This window comes from Fukomys damarensis, unplaced genomic scaffold, assembly GCF_012274545.1.
Source record: "Fukomys damarensis isolate Sample0158 unplaced genomic scaffold, DMR_v1.0_HiC HiC_scaffold_27, whole genome shotgun sequence".
NCBI lineage: Eukaryota > Metazoa > Chordata > Mammalia > Rodentia > Bathyergidae > Fukomys > Fukomys damarensis.
Window position 1 is genome coordinate 7,684,332 of NW_022900939.1, and position 17,106 is coordinate 7,701,437.

The following is a 17,106-nucleotide window of genomic DNA, read 5'->3' on the forward strand; positions in this document are numbered from 1 at the left end:
GGTGCCCAGAGAGGACATCAGAGCTGCTGAGCCCAGTAAGGCACTCAGGCTTAGAGATGGATGGGAGGAGCCCTGGGGCTGGGCAGATCAGGTCGGCGGTGGCCATCACGAACTGAACAGCTTTCTTCCACCAAGACTGATTCCGACCATGGACCGAATCCTTTGAAATCGTGAACCAAATAAATTTCCCCTCCTCTAGGCTGTGGGTGTCCCATATTTTCTCTCAGCAACGGGAAAGATGGTTAATGCAAGCCCTCAGGGAGGGTTTCACAAATCACTTTCCCTGCAAGCTGATTCTACTTTTCAAAGCAATGTCCCATCTTCACTTAATACCTCGCTTCACTCACTGAACAGCTGGAGATCAGAAATGTAATGAAAAACACAACTCATGTGTTAATCATCTACCTGACCAGGGGCCCTAGCATCTTTCCCCATGGCCACGAGCCCAGCCTCCAACCTTGGCCTCCTGAGCCTTCCCTGGTTTTACTAAGCCTCTCTAGAATTGCATCTTGCTTCACCTTTTTGGTGGACCAGATGCCCTTGCCTTTCCTCTCCAGGGGCCCAGGTCCTGCTCATCCCTGCACAATCCCTTCCCACCAAAACCCCGGGCCAGCCCTGTCCGAGCACTGTGAGCTTCACCTCCAGTGGCTAAGTCGGACACTTTGACAGAAGGAAGTGGACTGAAAAGAATAGGCTGAGAGCTGGGTGTACAGCCTGCCCTATTGCACCCAGAAAACCCTGTTTCCTCATATATCTCTTTGCCTCTTTTTCAATTGGAGACGGGGATGAGCTGGTGCCAGCATCTAGCCTGGGGTTGTCCCATTGTGTGGCTCAACATAATGTTTGAAATGAATGACTGAGAACGTCTTGCTTTTATCCTACATTGAGAGACGAGCTACTAAGTAAATTTTATACTATGACGTAAATGATTGATATGTTAAGAACTTTTCTTTTACATATTATCTTTAAGGCCTAGTTCTGTGTCCATTTCCTTTAAGAAGTTCCCCTTATCCATCCAACCCATAGAAATTTCTCTTTTCTTTGAGTTCAGATCTCCTAAGTTAAGCATACACACACACACACACACACACACACACACACAGCACATCAGCAGAATAGAATAAACCTAATTTGGACTACAAACTCTTCAAAGGCAGGGATCCTGCCTTCTGCTTTATAGTAATACCACATGACATCAGGACACAGAGATTTGAGCCTGACCTTTGCCACACACGGACTATGTGATCTTAAGTAAGCTGCTTTGCCTCTCCGTGCCTCAGTTTCCTCACTGACCACATGCAAAAGCACTTTTGGTTTCACAGGCTCTTCTGAAGAATGACTATCTAAATGCTCTGCAAATCATCAAATTCGGAACAGATGTTAATTGACTAATTGTGAGGAGCGTGGTATTCAGATTGCTGACCATGTTCGACATTTATATAAAGAGCTCCCAGCCACCGATGGTTCGAGATTGCACCATCCGAACTGGTCTGGCCTCCCACTCACTTGCACCACCCAGGAGGGCAGCGCAGAAGGAGCGAAGAGTTGGGGAAACCGAGGTCCCGGGAGAGTGCTTGGCCTTGGCCGTGGGGCGGGGCGGGGAGTGGTCCCCAGACATCCCGACTCTGCCTGGCCGGCAGCAGCGAAAGGGCTCCTCTGATGTGGCCGGGCATTGTTCTGTCTGGGATTCTGGTGTTTGCCGTTTGGGATTTTTATTGTTGCTTTTTTTTTTTTTATTCTAGCCCTGGTAGCAGAGGCAAGAGGGGGCCTGGGCAGTCAGAAGGCACTATTTGGAGACTTTTCAGGAGCTGTGAAAACCCCTCCCAGGTCGCTCTAACAGATTTCAGCCAGAAGTCTCCAGAGGAGCAGCGGTCCTGTTTCTCCCAGAGAGGCTTCCCTGGGCATGGGGGGCCTCACTGGGCTTTCTAGTCACCCATGTGGAAATCATCGGTGCGGAGGGTACCTGGGAGGACTTTCAGTCCAGCATTTTGCGAATAGCTTGTTCAGGAGCTGGTGCTCCTGGGTACGAAAGTACGCTGTGTGACGCCATCAACCAGAGCTGGATTCTAAAAACTGAGAAGTACACAAATGGTCAAGTAGCCTTCCATTTGCTCCCAGAGTATTAGGACTGTTAAGCAAGGCCCATGCTATCGATCATTTCATCCATATATGGGCGTGCGCCAAGACCATCTGGCAGCGTTACTGTTTTAGATGGAGCAGAGTTGCCAAGAACATGCCATTTCTTGACTTCTCCAAAGTGGCTCTAGATTCCCTCAGGAGCCTGTACCCAGTGGCCAGAGGAAGAGGAAGGAGGAGGAAGGGGGGCAGGTAAACCCAAACCGATCACCGCAATATTTTCCGGTGCTAACTTGTCCCCTTGGACGTGCCCTCTCCCGCCCTGACCACAGTGGACGTTTGCGGAAGAGGGCGGGGACAGCACTGGGTCCTCCTCGTGGCTGCTTTGACCTTTTCAGCCAGCGACCTTGTGATCACTTAACGTCCCCTTAAATCAACTCACAGTTCCTTAACATTGACAGCTCCCTGGCCTCCGTTTTAAGCAATAATATCCACAATATGCAGATTGGCTGTGTGAGTTACTGTTCCCTGAGACCCACCGAAATACGGTGTGATTAAATGGTACTGTGAATGTCTCAATTGAGCCCCCAAAAAGCCTTCCCCCGGATTCAGAAACACTTGTCCCATTTTCTAGCCACGCTCCGCAGCAGGTCGAGAAGTGTCCTCTGTGAGTGTCTTTGTGAGGTGTGATCAAAGATCCGGTGAGTGGTGCTGCCGGGCGCACCCCGCAGAAAGCTGGCTGGTGAAAACATGACACTGTGCGCTCCCTACCCTTATTCACCGGACCTGGCACCGTGCGACTCCCGGCTCTTTCCCAAAGCCAAAAGGCCGTGAGAGGTAAAGATTCTGAATTGATTCAATCTCGACAGCACAATTAAGGACACTCACAAAAGAGGACTTCCAGGACGGTTAAAAAAAAACACAAACAACCAAGAACAGTGGGATAAGTGTGTTTGAAAGGAGAGAGAGGGCTTTGAGGAGAATTCATGGCCACGTGTCCTTTACCATAATACTTTTTTTTTTAGTCTAAACATTCCCCATATTTTCTGACAGTAGTACGGGCACAAACAATGTTGTTATGTTCACCTGTTGCCGCCCTAAGTCACCAAGGGAGTCACCAGGGATTCATCCCCCGTGCTCTGGTCAGCGCTGCTCTGGGCCAGTCAAACAGAACCAGGCTTTCCAGTTCTTTCAACCAGGCCGCCTCTGCGTGCCGCTCTCCCCAAAGCGCCGGCTATGTGGCCCGGAGCCGGTGGTGCATGGTCAGCCTTAGCCCAAGCTTTGCTCCGGGGCCGGGAGATGGGGCTTGCACCTCTCCTCACACAGAGAAACAACCTAAAGGCCTCTGTCTATCCCACACGCCACACCTCTTGCGCCAAGTGTCAGGTCTCTCCCCAGCAACCCCCTCCACAAATAAGCCTTACTTTAAGGAAAATAATGTAAGATTTTGAAATCTGTTAGCCCTTGTCTGTCCTCAGAAGGCTCCATGGTTCTCGGTGGGCTGGGAGATCTCAGAGAGGTCCCCTATTTAGAAGGGAAGATGGGAAGGGAGAGAAAAACTTGGTATTTTCAAATCCCCGCCACACAGGAGGTCCCAAGAGGTGAGGGAGCACCCCAGGAATTGACAGCAGAACGGGCCTCTGTCCCAGGCACCGGACGCTTAGTGCAGGGCCCTTTTCTGTCTGCTGCTGTCCCCAGGGGGTGGTCAGCCGGGCACTGCAGCGGGAGCCTGGTGTTTCTGTCCAGGAAATGAAGTGACCTCCTTTCTCTCCCCCAGTCCAGCCTCTTCCTGAGCCCTTCTCTAAGCTCCCCACCAGAAGAAACAGGATTTACAAGCCAGCTGCTGTAATCCCTTTAAAATGAGGTTTGGGGACTGTAGGGACTCTCTGGGCGTTTCATTTTTTAAAAACAATATTCATGGCTCAACAGCTAAGATCTCTCCTTTCTCAGGGGGAATATCAGGGGCACAAAGGCTGGCCAGGGTGGCCCACGGACCCGGGGACCCTTAGAGGAGTGATCGGACACCCCTAACTTTCTCCCAGTCCTCCCAGGAAAGGTGTTAGTGACGATGCAGGTCCGGTCCTCTCTTTCTTTCTTGCTCATCCGTTCTCCCTTTTCTGTTTTGTTTTACTGAGTCAAGATCTCACTAGGTAGCCCAGGCTGGTGTCAAATTCACAGTGATCTCCCTGCCTCAGCTTCCCCAGTGCTGGGATCACAGACTGCCGCCGTGCCTGGCTCCAGTCCTCTCTCTTGTGCGTGCCACAGTCCTGCACAAATGCGCACCCAAGCCCTCCAAAGCTGTTCCTTCTTCTCCTAAAAAGAAAACTTCCAGGGCTAAAGATGTGTCACCGGGGCAGAGCGCTTGCCTAGCACGTAGGAGGCCCTGGGTTGCATCTGCAGCCCTGAAAAACAAAAAAAAAAGCGTTTCAAACACAAAGCCCTCAAGAAGGCAGCTCCCTTGCAGACAGCAGTTCTGGGGGGGAGAAATAACCCACGGAGCATGCTCTCCTGACAGCTGGTGCTGGCGATACCCCACAATGATAGGGGGGAGGAGGAGGGACAGGGGACAGGTGGCCCCGAGGGGCGAGTACTTGAGACCAGTACTGCAGGCTGCTCCAGCGTCCCCAGAATTCGCAAGACGTGGGTTTAGGTTGGGGACACAAAGCAGAATTCAGGCCCTTCCTGTGCCGGCTGTCTTCTCGCTGGCCGTTTTTAAGACGCCACATCATGGTGACAGACTCATCCAAGTTCGCCAGGGGCTTTTGTGGTTTAGTGCACCCCGGAAACCCTTGGTCCCAAACAGACAGCGACAGATGGTCTCCCTAAACCACACCCACCGCACCGTGGCCACGCCCTCATTGGAGCCCTGCCCACTCCCGAGCTGATTGGCAGGTTTAGGGTGAGGTTCGGGGGTCTGAGCTTTTAATCAGCACTAGGGTCCCTTCCAGAACTCATGTACCCAGATTCTTATAACCCGGAGAAACTGGTTTAAAAGGAGCCTCAAGGGTATTTAGCTCAGTGGCTCCGGCGCCTGCCTCGCAAGTGCAAGGATCCGAGTTCGATCCTCAGTACCAAAAAATAAAATAAAATAAAATAATAAAAGGAGCCTCAAGCAGAGCCCTGGGTAAACTCTGACGGTTCCTGAGCACCACCATATGTCAAAGACCCTGGGAGATAGGTGTGGTTATGTTCATTTTACAGATGGGGAAACTGAGGCTCGGAGAGGTTAAGTGAGCGGCCCAAAGTCACAGAGCTGGAAGTCCCTGTTGTGTTGGATCCAGGTCTTTCTTCACACCAGAGCCCACGTCCTTAGCCTCCAGGATGTAAGGCAGGCAGGGATGTCTCACCGTATTCCCACCTCTGAATCCACCACCAAGAAGAAGGATGGTGGGGTGACACCAGGCTGCCGCCCAGCAGGGCCACTTCCTCTGTCCTCGCCCCCATGTGTCCCAGAGGGCCAGGTGGCTGGGCTCTGGGACAGTCACCCCAATGAGGCAGTCCCCCCAGACCAGGAAACCCCTCAAAAGCCAAGCAGGAAAGTCCTAGGCTGCCTGCCGGCCGGCACCACCTCAGAGTAGAACCCTGTGCCCAGACCTCTGGCTCCCCATTTGTACCTCGGGCTGCAGCAGCTGGAGGCCTGGTGGCCACAAGGCCATGGCACAGTCCTTGTGTGGGAGGCAGTGGTGGGGACTTTCGCCACCTGTGTCCTTCAGACCGCAGGCCGCCGAGCACCGGCTGGAGGGCAGGCGGCTGGGTCTGGGGGGCGCCTCTCAGCCCTTGAGGTGCGGGGCTCACACAGAGTCCCTGAGGCCAGGCCCCGGGCTGCAGCGAGGCCACCTGGGCCTTCTGTGGGTTCTGCCGCCTGCCTCCCCGCCGGAAAGGCCCAGGGAAGACAGGAGGGTTCAGGTTGGCAGAGACAGTGGCGCCGCGGGACGCTCTCTGGGCCGCTGCAGCTGTCCAGGTAGGGGCCAGCTGGGTGCCCGCCCATGTGGTGTGTGCATGGGGACACCGCTGGGGCTGGGCATGCGGACTGTGCCCGTGTCTTGTGAGAAGCCATGTCACGTAGGGGGTGAGAGCTCACAGTGTGTGTGTGTTTTGGGGCACATATAGAGTGCGTTCAGTCCATGTCATGGGGTGCGCCTGGGGTGGGACGCTCAGTGCCTGTGTGACAGGTGCACAGCTTCTGAGTGGCCTGGGGTATGCAGGGGTCACTCAGCATTTACAGACTCAGGCACCCGCAGCTTCCGAGGGCAGTGACAGCTCCTCTGTGTCTGCCTTGTAGAGATTTGTGCAGGGCCTGTCCCCTGACCACAGAAGGTTTGAGCCAGCAGGAGATACAGCTCTGAAATGATTCTGACTCCCGAGCCAAGGACTTGCGGTCAGAGCCTGGCGACTTCCTGGCTCTTTCCTAAAGAGGCAGTTTCAGCTGCAGAAGAAGAGGGACAGCAGGGCCACATGGAGCCCTGTGGCGAGTGGGCAGTGCCCAGATGCACAGCCTGTCCCAGAGCGTTAAGGCCCCACACCCGACCCCCCAGTGAACTAGGAACCAAGTGGCAGCACCTGTGGTCTCCTCACCTGTGCCTTTTGCAGTGCGATGCTGCAGCAGAGGTGTGGACTCTGTGTCACTGTCCCTTGGATCTGAGCTGCCCCGTAGCTCATGCCAGGGACATCTGTGCTGCTGCCCCAGCTCACCGTCACCAGCTGGGGCCTCGGAGAGAGGACCAAGTGAGCAGACTTCCCTTCCTCTTGAGCTGTGGGCCGCAGCACCGGCAGTCACTTACTGCAAAAGGCCAGGACAAGCACTGTTCTCCAGGTGAGGACGCTGAGAAGTGAACTCTCCCAAGGCAGCGCACGTGTGAGCAACAGAGGGAGGGATCCGAACCGCATGGTAGGGCCCCAGGGTGCAGAGGGGGCCTGGCCTTCTCAGGCTGCAGTGATAAAACATCACAGACCAGGCCCAGGTGGCTGTGACCACAGACTTCTTCTCCCACTGTCCTGGAGGCTGAAAGGTCAAGATCAGGGCTGGTTCCCTTCTCGCTGGCCTTGCTTTTCTTTTCTTTTCTTTTCTTTCTTTCTTTCACTGGTACTGTGATTGGGCTCAGGGCCTTTGCACTGAGCTACATCTCCAGTTCTTTTTAACATTTTTGTTTAATTTTTGAGTTAGGATCTCCCTAATTCGCCCAGGCTAAACTCAAACTTGTGATCCTCCTGCTCCAGTCTCCCAGAGGACTGAGATCGCAGGTGTGCGCCACCACACCCAGTTTCCCTTTCCTTATTAGGGTCACTCGCTCATGCTGTGGGGCCCAGGCCCCGCCCCTAAAAATCTCACTTCACCTTGAAGCCCATCTCCAAACAGCCCCCATGCAGTTAAGGCTTGGACATCTGAATTGGAGGGCCAGAGGGTTCTGATCAGCAGGAAGGACAGATTACTTGAGTTGTACAGACAGGAAGTGGGAGGCTCAGGGAGCTGAGCTCTGGACTCCTAGGTGGCAAGGGGCACAGCAGAGCACTCTGCTATCAGCACCTGGCTGTCTGTGGGCTGGGCCTAACCACTCCATCACTGCAGCTGCCAGGGATAGGGATACACAGAGGGAGGGCAGCTTGGTGGCAGAGCCTGGGCTCTTCCCTGAGGCCTGTCCTTGTTTCCAGTAATTTCCCAGAAGACCCAAGCCCTGGTGACCACTGTTGCTGCTCCCTGCGAGCACATGCCCATGCACCACTTGCCCTGCACCCCTGGCCTCCCAGCTGCTCCCAGAGCCTGGGCTAAGCCAGAGCTCCTCCTCCTGAGGGTCTGGCACAGACAGCCTAGGCCTCATCTCCCAGCTGTTTCCCCAGGAGTCCGGTCACCAACAGTCTCAGGAAAGTCTCAGAGAGCCTTGCTCCTGCGTCTCGGGCCTGGGTCCTGCCTCAGGTTGGGGTGTCTTCAGAGTTCTCAGGCTGACTGGGCACAAGAGGGTCACAGCCAAGGGGGCCAACGACCTTGCTTCCTAAGACTCTGCTTTGCGAGTGGAGCTGATCCCTCTCACAGGTCGCAAAGCAGATCACTTCCGGTGGGCTCCTCTCTCGACCGTCCAGTCCTGCCAGGCAACAGGCCTCAGAAGAGAAAGGAAAGTTCCAAGGGGCCCTCTCAGGTCCCACCAACTGCCACCTAAAAGCTGAGGCTCGTTCTACCCAAAGGCCCCAAACTGGAAGACAATTTAAGGCTCTGTCACAGGATCACCCTCTTCTAACAGGGTGCTGTCTGTCTCTCTCTCTCTCTCTCTCTCTCTCTGTCTCTCTCTCTCTCTCTCTCTCTCTCTCTCTCTGTCTCCTGCCTGGGACAGCCAGTAGGTTTCTTGTAACTTGGTTCCTCAGCCCATGTCCCTTCCTAGCATCATAAATTTAAAAGTGTTCTTTTATATAAAAAAAAGAAAAGAAAAAGAGGAGGGAAGAGAGGAATAAGAGGGGAAAAGAGCAACTATAAACAAAACATAAAAGTTGTTTAATGGACGGCCTAATGAGTCCACAAGGAAACAGCCTGGCATTGATTTTCCCTGACATTTCACCTATTAAATTAAGAGCTTCATAAGGAAGAGCTCAGATTTTTTTTCTTCTTCAGTCAATTAAGATTCTTTCCTGAAGAACAAAGCCGCTATTGTCTGAGCTCTATGCGGGCCCAGATTCCTCGATGGGCCTCTGGAAGTACAAGGTGCCCCTGATTTGGTGAGCTGGGCATGAGGGGCCGGAATGTAACCCCATAAACCTCTTCCAAGGGTCTGATGATTCCTCCCCCTGGACTGGTGCCCAGGGATAGCGGGGGACACCTGGAGGGTGGGGTTGTCACAAGAGTGTGGAAGAATCTAGAAAGATTCAGCTGCCTCAGGAAAGTCTGGAAGCCACCCTTCCTCACACCTGCCACCTCTGCTGGCACCGTGCCAGGTCCTAGGGCAGGGCCAGGATGAGTGAGGCGACCTCAGCCTCTGTCCTAGCAGATGTCCCCCACTCCACACACACTCCACGCGCCCTCCCTCCCTCTGTCTCTTTTCCAGTGTAAATCTTTTCTCAGCATCTCCTTCCCACAGATGCATCAACAGTTACTAACTGCCCCAAGGCGAACCCCTCTCAGGGGTACTGATATCTCCGAAAGGCTGAGAATCAGACACTGAAGTCACAGAGACCTGACACAGCATTCTGGGCGTGGAGCCGAGTTGAAAATGGATAATTTTAAAAGCTTTGCAGCTGCTTAAAACAAAACAAAACAAACAGAAACACCATTAACACCCTGCACAGGACAATCTAGAAGTGTGAGCCAAGGATGGTTAAGGATCCCAGAGGACGCAGCTTCAACAAGGCTTCCAGCCATTCTGGTCCATGTGCCTGCTGGCCTGACTTAGACCCTGGGCCTGGCCAGGGGCAGACTGTGCCTCGCACAAGAACTCGAAGAGTCCACTTGCAGCACTGTGGGGACAGCTGGCGGGCAGAGGTGGGGCCCTCCTGCCATCCAGGGACCGAGTCTGCTGCTTCAGCATGGTGAGAACCTTCCTTGGAGGAGCCCCACCCATGGAGGTAAGAGCTGCCAGGGTTTGAGGACCCGCCCTGCGCCAGCCTGGCACCAGGCCTTCCTCCGGCCTGATGTCGTTGATGATGCTGTTACTTTTATTCTCAAGGTACACAAGTCACAGAGGTCAAAGACCTGGCCCAAGGTCCCGCAGGCCGAGCTGGGGCTCATCCCAGTTCTGTGTAGCTTTGAGCCCCGCACGTTGCTTCCAGACTTCCTGTCCTGCTGCTCCAAAGCAGCAGGATCCCGGATGTGCTCCTCCCCAGATGCCACATGGGCTTAACCAAGTCTGGCCCTTTGGACGAGGCACCAGTGAGGAGAAAATGGGTCCCCCTTCTGTGAGCATCTGATGTTTCAACAGCCCGGTTACTCTGCCACGGTTGGCACAGCAGAGGGGAAATCTCCATCTCTCTGCCCATGTGGAGGAAGCGGGATAGATGTCACTGCTTAACGCCTAGTGTGGGCACATGACCCTGTCTGGCCAATCAGAAGACGTCGTCTTCCCAGCACACAATGATTGGCTCGCAAGGACTCTAACTTCCTCAGGGGATGAATCCATTGAGAGATCATAGCTTGGTGGCATCACTGAGAGGTGATGGTAAATTAGGAGGCGGTGCCTACTTGGAGGGAGTGGATCATAAGGGTGTGACCTTGGGGTCGATGTCTTGTCCCCCACCCCTTCCTCTCTGGCTCTTTCCTTCTTTCTCTACTTCTTGGCTGCCATGAAGTGAGCAGCTCAGCTCCGTCCTACATGATGTTTCTGCCTACGCAGCTCACAGCCATGGAACTGGCCGGCCATGGACTGATACCTCTGGAACTGTGAACCTGACTAAACCTCTCCTCCACTGAGTTGTGTGTGGCAGGTTCTTTGGTCACAGTGACACTAAGCTGACTAGCAGAGTCTTTAACGCCTCATCTCATATGTATGGTGCTCCCACCTACCTGCCTCCCTGTAAGGTGAGAAAGTCACGTTTGATGAACCCCAGTTTTCCAGATGGGGAAATCAAGGCAGAGCTGCTGAGGATGGAAAAAAGGCTGGGCTGAGATCCTTACTCTGGGGACCTTTGTCCTGTTTCTCTCGCTGGAGTGAAAGGTGGAGTCCATTCCCCGTGTGAGGGAGTGGGGGCTAGGCATGGACCCAACCTGCTCTTAGGAGACACAAGGCCACGAGGGTCAAGATGGATCTTTGAGCCGCCATCTTTTCTTCCCCAAGACCCTTCCTCTCCCAGTGCAGCTGCAGTTGCTGCCCTGGCAAGCTGGCCTGTCCTCAGCCTAGAGGGCCAGGGAGTCCAGGGAGTCCAGTGACACCAAGTCTGTCCCATGGTCTCCAGGGACAGCAGGGCCGTGACCATAATCTTCTCCCCTTGGGTGCCCATTTGCCTTTCTTCCTAGGGCCACTTCCTGTCCATCGTCCTCAAGGAAGCCTCTGACCACAGCACGCAGGTTGCAGTTGGCCCTTTGGCCTGTCCAGGCTTTAATGTGGTTTCTGGGACTCAGGACATCAGGTGGGGATAGTCCTTAAAACTATTCCTGGAAGAGAGGCCCGCTGAGAAGCTTGGGACGCATCAAGGGACCCAGAGCCAGGCCAGCTGCACCCTGGGAACCAGACCATCCGCCAGACCCGGCACTGCCAGGTAAAGCACAGGGATGCGAATTCCAGGTAAATAACAAGTTTTTTGTTTTGTTTTGTTTTGTTTTGTTTTGTTTACTTGAAGTATGTCCCAGGTGTTACAGAAGGTAAACTAAAAATTGTTCATTATCTGAAATTCAAATTTAACTGCGCATCCTGTGTTTTAATCTAATGAATCTGACACCCATGGGTTACAGTCAAGCATGGGAGGCCAACGCAAAGGCCATCTGCACGACCCACCCAGGGCACAGAACATCTCTGTCCTGTCGCTCCATCCTGCCTTCTCATGAGAACGATCAAAAATTCATTCAGCCCAGGGACACAGGTGTTTACTATCCCTCTTCCACAGTGCCACTAAGGCCAGTGATCTGCCCAGGTTGTCATGGCTGCCTGAGGTCACCACACCCAGTCCCACCTCAGTCTTCATCACAGACACCTCGCACCCAGTGACAGGCTCCTGGTGTCCCCAAAGGCCACGGGGGGATGGGAAGAGCACAGGGCCACACGCAGCTGGGTGAATCCTACTGTGCCTTGTAGCACTGAGGTGCCAGGCCAGTCCCTTCCCGAGGCGGGCAGCTGTGGTCCACCTGCAGACACCTCTGTCTATTGGGGTACCCTTCACCCCATCCCACAGCTGCGGGGGGACAGTCTCAACCTCCTGTGTGTCCCTGATGACAGAAGAGTACACAGGATCCGTGCCTACAAACCACGGAGGCCCTGTCCTCCACGAATGAACCAGGAGCTGGGCAGTAGGACCTAAGCAGGGAAAGCCAGTCCTTCCGTGAGGCTGGCTGTAAGGGTATCGCCTACCCGGGACCCCATGATGGCAGTGTGTCTGTGCCAGAGGTCTGCAGTAGGAGAAAACCTGTCTAAAGCAAAGCTCACAGAGGACAGCAGCTCAAGGTGTGGAGAGAGACAAAGACACAGAACTCCTGGATCCTGCCATACCTGAAACCAATAACATAGATTTCTCAATTATTGACCAAATATCTTTCTTTTTCTCTGCTTTCTTTCTTTCTTCCTCTCCCTCCCCCTCTCTCTTTGTTTCTTTGTATCTTCCTTCCTTTCTTCTTTCTTTCTTTCCAGTACCAGGGATCAAACACAGGCCCTTGTGCTTTCAAGGCAGGTGTGATACCACTGAGCTAAATCCTAGTCTCGATTTCTGTCACTTGTGGAGATGCATCTCCCTTCCCAACTAAATAAGGGATCTTGCACCCTGAAATGGCTCAAGTTCTCTCCTCCCCTACAGGTCATGCAACCACTCCAAGTTCTACCCTACCCCAGGGCCTTTGCACATGTAACTCCCTCTGCCAAGAGCATGTCCTCCACAACACACCTGGCTCATTCCCCACTGAGGTCTCTGTTCCAGCATCTACTCCTTGCCAGCATTCTCTCACTCCGCACCCCTCCATCACTTTCCCTCCATAGCTCTCTAGCCCCTTGCTTTTTAAATATTTGTTGTAGCTCTGAATTGCATTAGTCAGATAGTCATGCACTGCTTACAGATGGGGTTGCAGTGTGAGAAATGTGTAGTTAGGTGAGTTTATTGTGTGAACATCATGGAGTTGCTTATCCAAGCTACATGGTACCACGACTACACATCTGGCTGTGTGACATGCACTGTTGAGTGTGTAGCTCATCGTTGACGCAAATGTCATGCAAACCACACAAGCGCACCGTGCACGGTCTCTGCACACACTGAGCTTAGGTGAAAAGTCTCTATTGTGTACAGTGTGTGCCTGCTATGTTAATACACAGTGTGTATTTGTACTCTGCCGAATATATGTGTCCTTGCGTACAGCATTGCGTGCCTTTAGTTGCACTGCTGTGACTGCCTTGATGTCCTGAATCTATTCAAAACATTTCCTTTCTGTGGTTATTTTGGCTTTGGGGAGAAGCCAGAAGTCACACGGTGCCAGATCCAGTGAGGAAGGTGGATGAGGACATTGTCATGGTTTTTTGTGTTGGTGTTGTTCTTTTGCGGGGGGTAGTGAGGATCAAACTCAAGACCTTGCACTTGCAAGGCAGGCGCGGTGCCACTGAGCTAAATCCCTGGCCCAAACACTGTCATGTTTTTATGAGCCTGCCTTTCCGGTGGATGACGCTTAGCAGCAGCATTCACTGGATTTTTGATCATGCCTCATAAAGACGCTCAGGACAGAGGATTCCAGAACTGTCTGAGAAAGTAGCAAGAACAACGGGATAAGTGTGTTGGAAGACACTTCAAGGGGAGGAACGGCAATGTGTCCTCTGCAGTAATACATTCCTTTTTTTTTTTTTTTTGCTGTACTGAGGATTGAACTCAGGACCATGCGCTTGCCAGGCAGGCATGGTGCCACTGAGCTGCATCCCCGGCCCCAACACAGTCTTAATTTAAGCTCATCGTCCTTTCCCACGCCCCTGGCACGTCTGCCTGCCTGTCCATCCGTCTGGGGCGTGCTCCATGCAGAGCTCCATGCAGACAAAGAGGCTGTTTCTTACCACTGTTCCCCCAGGCCGGGGAGCACACCTGGCACACAGAAGGTGCCCAAGGTCCTGGGCAGGGGAGGCAGGCAGAGCGGAGGCTTGAGCTCCAGGACGCTGCAGAGCCCAGGATCTCTTGCTTCTGGGCGCCCACATGTTCCTGTCTAAGGTAGTTTAAGCCAGGACGTCGTGGGTCTCTGTGCCCACCATCTACCCAGTGCCCCCCCTGCCCTTCCTTACCAAGCCCCACTCCATGCTTGGTAGCAGCCCCATGCCCTCTGCAGAGTGCTACAACTGAGGAATCTCAAACACGGGGTTCAGCATCGGTGACCCCAGGAGTCTGACGCCAGCCCTGCCCCTCACCCGCAGGTGACCCTAAGCAGTGCCTCAGTTTCCCCGAGGTCCCCGTCCCTGCTGTCACTGGGGGATGACCACAACCACGGTGCTGGCTCTGGGGGACTAAATGAGGAGTGCCAGTGAATGTCGGGGTGCAGCACCCAGTGAGATGTCAAGCCGGTGAGGTGTGCCCGGACATTCCCCGTCAGGGTGCAGGGGCTGGCGAAGAGGTGGGCAGGGGCAGCTTCTGTGGAGCAGGTGAGGCTGCTCGGGTTTACTCCTGAAGGTGGGGCAGCCTCCTCCACCCCTGCAAAGAGTTTGCCCTGGGCCACCTCTGGGGGGTAGGGGGCTGAGGAAGGATGAGTCCGCTTGGCAGTGACCCCACAGAATTTCCAAGCGGGTCAGACCTGGTCAGACCCACAGGATGTGGCCTGGCCGCTGGCATCCTCCGCTGGGCAGGGTTTAACCTGAACGCATTAGGGCTCACTAATCGCCCGTAATCACCTTGTTTGAATTAGCATGGCAAGTGCTTCCGAGGCAGCGCCTGTTATTCCAAATAACCTTCAGTGGTTTTAATTAGGTCCCCTGGAATGCGCGGCCCCTGGCCCTTTGCTTTATTAGGGAAAGATCCTGTAAACCCCAGGATGGCACACGGTTTCTGACACCCCCACACCTCCCTCTGCAGCCCCTGAGTAAGGAGAAGGCGTTTGCCCATCCACTCCGATTCTCAACTCTCCCTGGCTATATTTTTAAACCCGATACAGGATGGAGAAGGTGACCCCACCATGCACCCAGCCCCACACCCAGTTCCATCTGCGGCCAGTGTCTCCCTAGCTTTGGAGCATGTCGTGCTGCTCCTTCTAGGCAGCCCAGATTTCCTCTCTCTGTCGTGCAGCTGGGGACCCAACGGGAAGCACCAAGCGGCTCAAGGGTATCAGCAAGCGCGAGGCTCCTAGACTTGATCCTGCGCCTGCCTCAAAATGCTCTCCCCGCCAGTCAGTAACAGCAACAGAGGAGGAAGGCAGGGAGCTCGGGAGTTCTGTCCGGATGGGGCTGGGGACAGGGAAACCAGACGGTGTCCCTCTCCGAAGGGACCCGAACTCAGCTCCAGCTTGTGCTGGCCTCCTGCCCCCATCATGCCCAGAGCTGAACCCACAGAATCTTCACTGCTTGGCAGAAATGAAGAAGGCATTTGTTCACTCATCAGACAGTTCTGGAGCCCGGGGCGGGCACCCAGGCGGTCTTCAGTAAATACTTGCTGATTAAAGAGAGGCAGGAGGAGGCTCCCAATGCGTCCCCGACCTGTGTGAGTCGCTGGACATACAAGGAGGGGCAGGCCAGACGTGGTGCTTGCCCTTCTGGGGCCTCTGGTGAGGGGAGAGTTGAGAAGAATGGATTGAATAGAGAGATTTCTACATCTTCCCCGGGCCTTACGGGCCTTACCCACTGAATCCTCCTGGCCACTAGGAAAGGATCTGTGTCCTCACCGTGGAAGAAATGGAATCAGAGAGGGTGAGTCACTTGTCAGAGATTACACAGCTGCCCATCACGTGGCAGAGGCCGAGTTGGAAGCTGGGCCTCTGAACCTGTCCCTGTCAGAACCAGGCAGGGGAAGGGAGGGTTCCAAGGTCTCAGGGCAGGGCAGCCAGAGGAGTGGTTTTATTTCAAGGCGAGGGACATTTTCCCTGTCCCCACCCTGACACCACAGTGAACCTTGCGCCGCTAAATTGAACGAGATGGGGCAAGGTCAAAGGTGAACCAGGCCCTGCACGCAGCCCACAGGGCCGGGAAATGAGCTAATTAGGACCTTTCAGCAATGCCGGCCCACGGGCGGCCGCTCCAGCTGCTCCTGGGCGGACGGAGTCCTCCGCGGCCCTGGGTTCAGAGGTCAGCCTGCCTGGGGAGCAGGGAGCAGGACGGCTCTGTCCCTGGCTGGCTGCTACCCTGAGCCCTCAGGTGCCAGCACCAGGAAGAGGGGCTGGGACCACACCACCGGCAGGCAGCTCATTGCATAAAGTGTCATCGAGACCCTGGCGAGTGGCATTCCAGTGAACAGGACCCGCAGTTCTCTGTAGAGAGCAGAGCACACGGCAGAGCCTCGAGGAAGGCTTCTCAGAGGCAGCCTCAGAGCGCATCCCTGAGCAGGCAAGAGGTGGATCGGGTGGAGACTGAGGGCGGTTGCCAAACACCGAGTCACCTGCAAGAGGAAGGACGCAGGGATTGTTCCTGCCCGTTGCAGCCAGGAGAGGATGTCTCTGTGCGCCTCCAACATCAAGGCTCTGTGGTCGCAGGGGCCCCCACTGCTATTCCTTGACGCAGGACTGACAGAGAATTTAACTGGTGAAAGGGATTCAGGGCAGAGGCAAACTAATGTTTATTAAGTAATTTACCTAGGGTCAGGCCCTAGGTAAATAGAGTGAAAGCAGACCCAGCCTTGGCTGTCTGGGAGTTTCTAGTAGGAGTCAGCAGCTCACACAACATACGCTAGACAGGAGGTGTGGCAGAAAAATACAGTGTGTGTTTAAATTGTTAAAAATATATTAGTAAAAGACACATCGCCACCAGTCCCCTCAAGATCCCCCTCCACCCTTCAAACACCCTTAGCCCGTCATTCCGCCACTTTCTGGAAGCCCTCTTTTGTGAGTGTCTTCAGTGGCACTGTCCTGGTTGCTTCCAGGTCCTGACTCGATTCAAAACATTTCCCTTTCATGGTCATTCTGACTTTGGAGAAGAGCCAGACGTCATACGGTTCCAGAGAGAATAAATAAGGTGGATGAAGTCACTGATCGTCTTGTGTTTAGGAGCCTAACCTTCCTTCGGATAGCACTCGTCAGAATCACCCATCACGTCTCTGTTTTGTTTTCTCGATTATAACCCATAAAGACCCTCAGGAAAGAGGGCTCCAGAACTGCTTCAGGACGTGGAGGGATGCCGGAGGAGCGCGTCTGAAGCTAGGGGGAGGAATGCCGATGTACCTGCTACTGTATCCAGTTTCTTCATTTAAATGTCGGCCATAACGTCTCCATCACACCTGGTACAGATGAGGAGGGCCACGGAGAGGAGA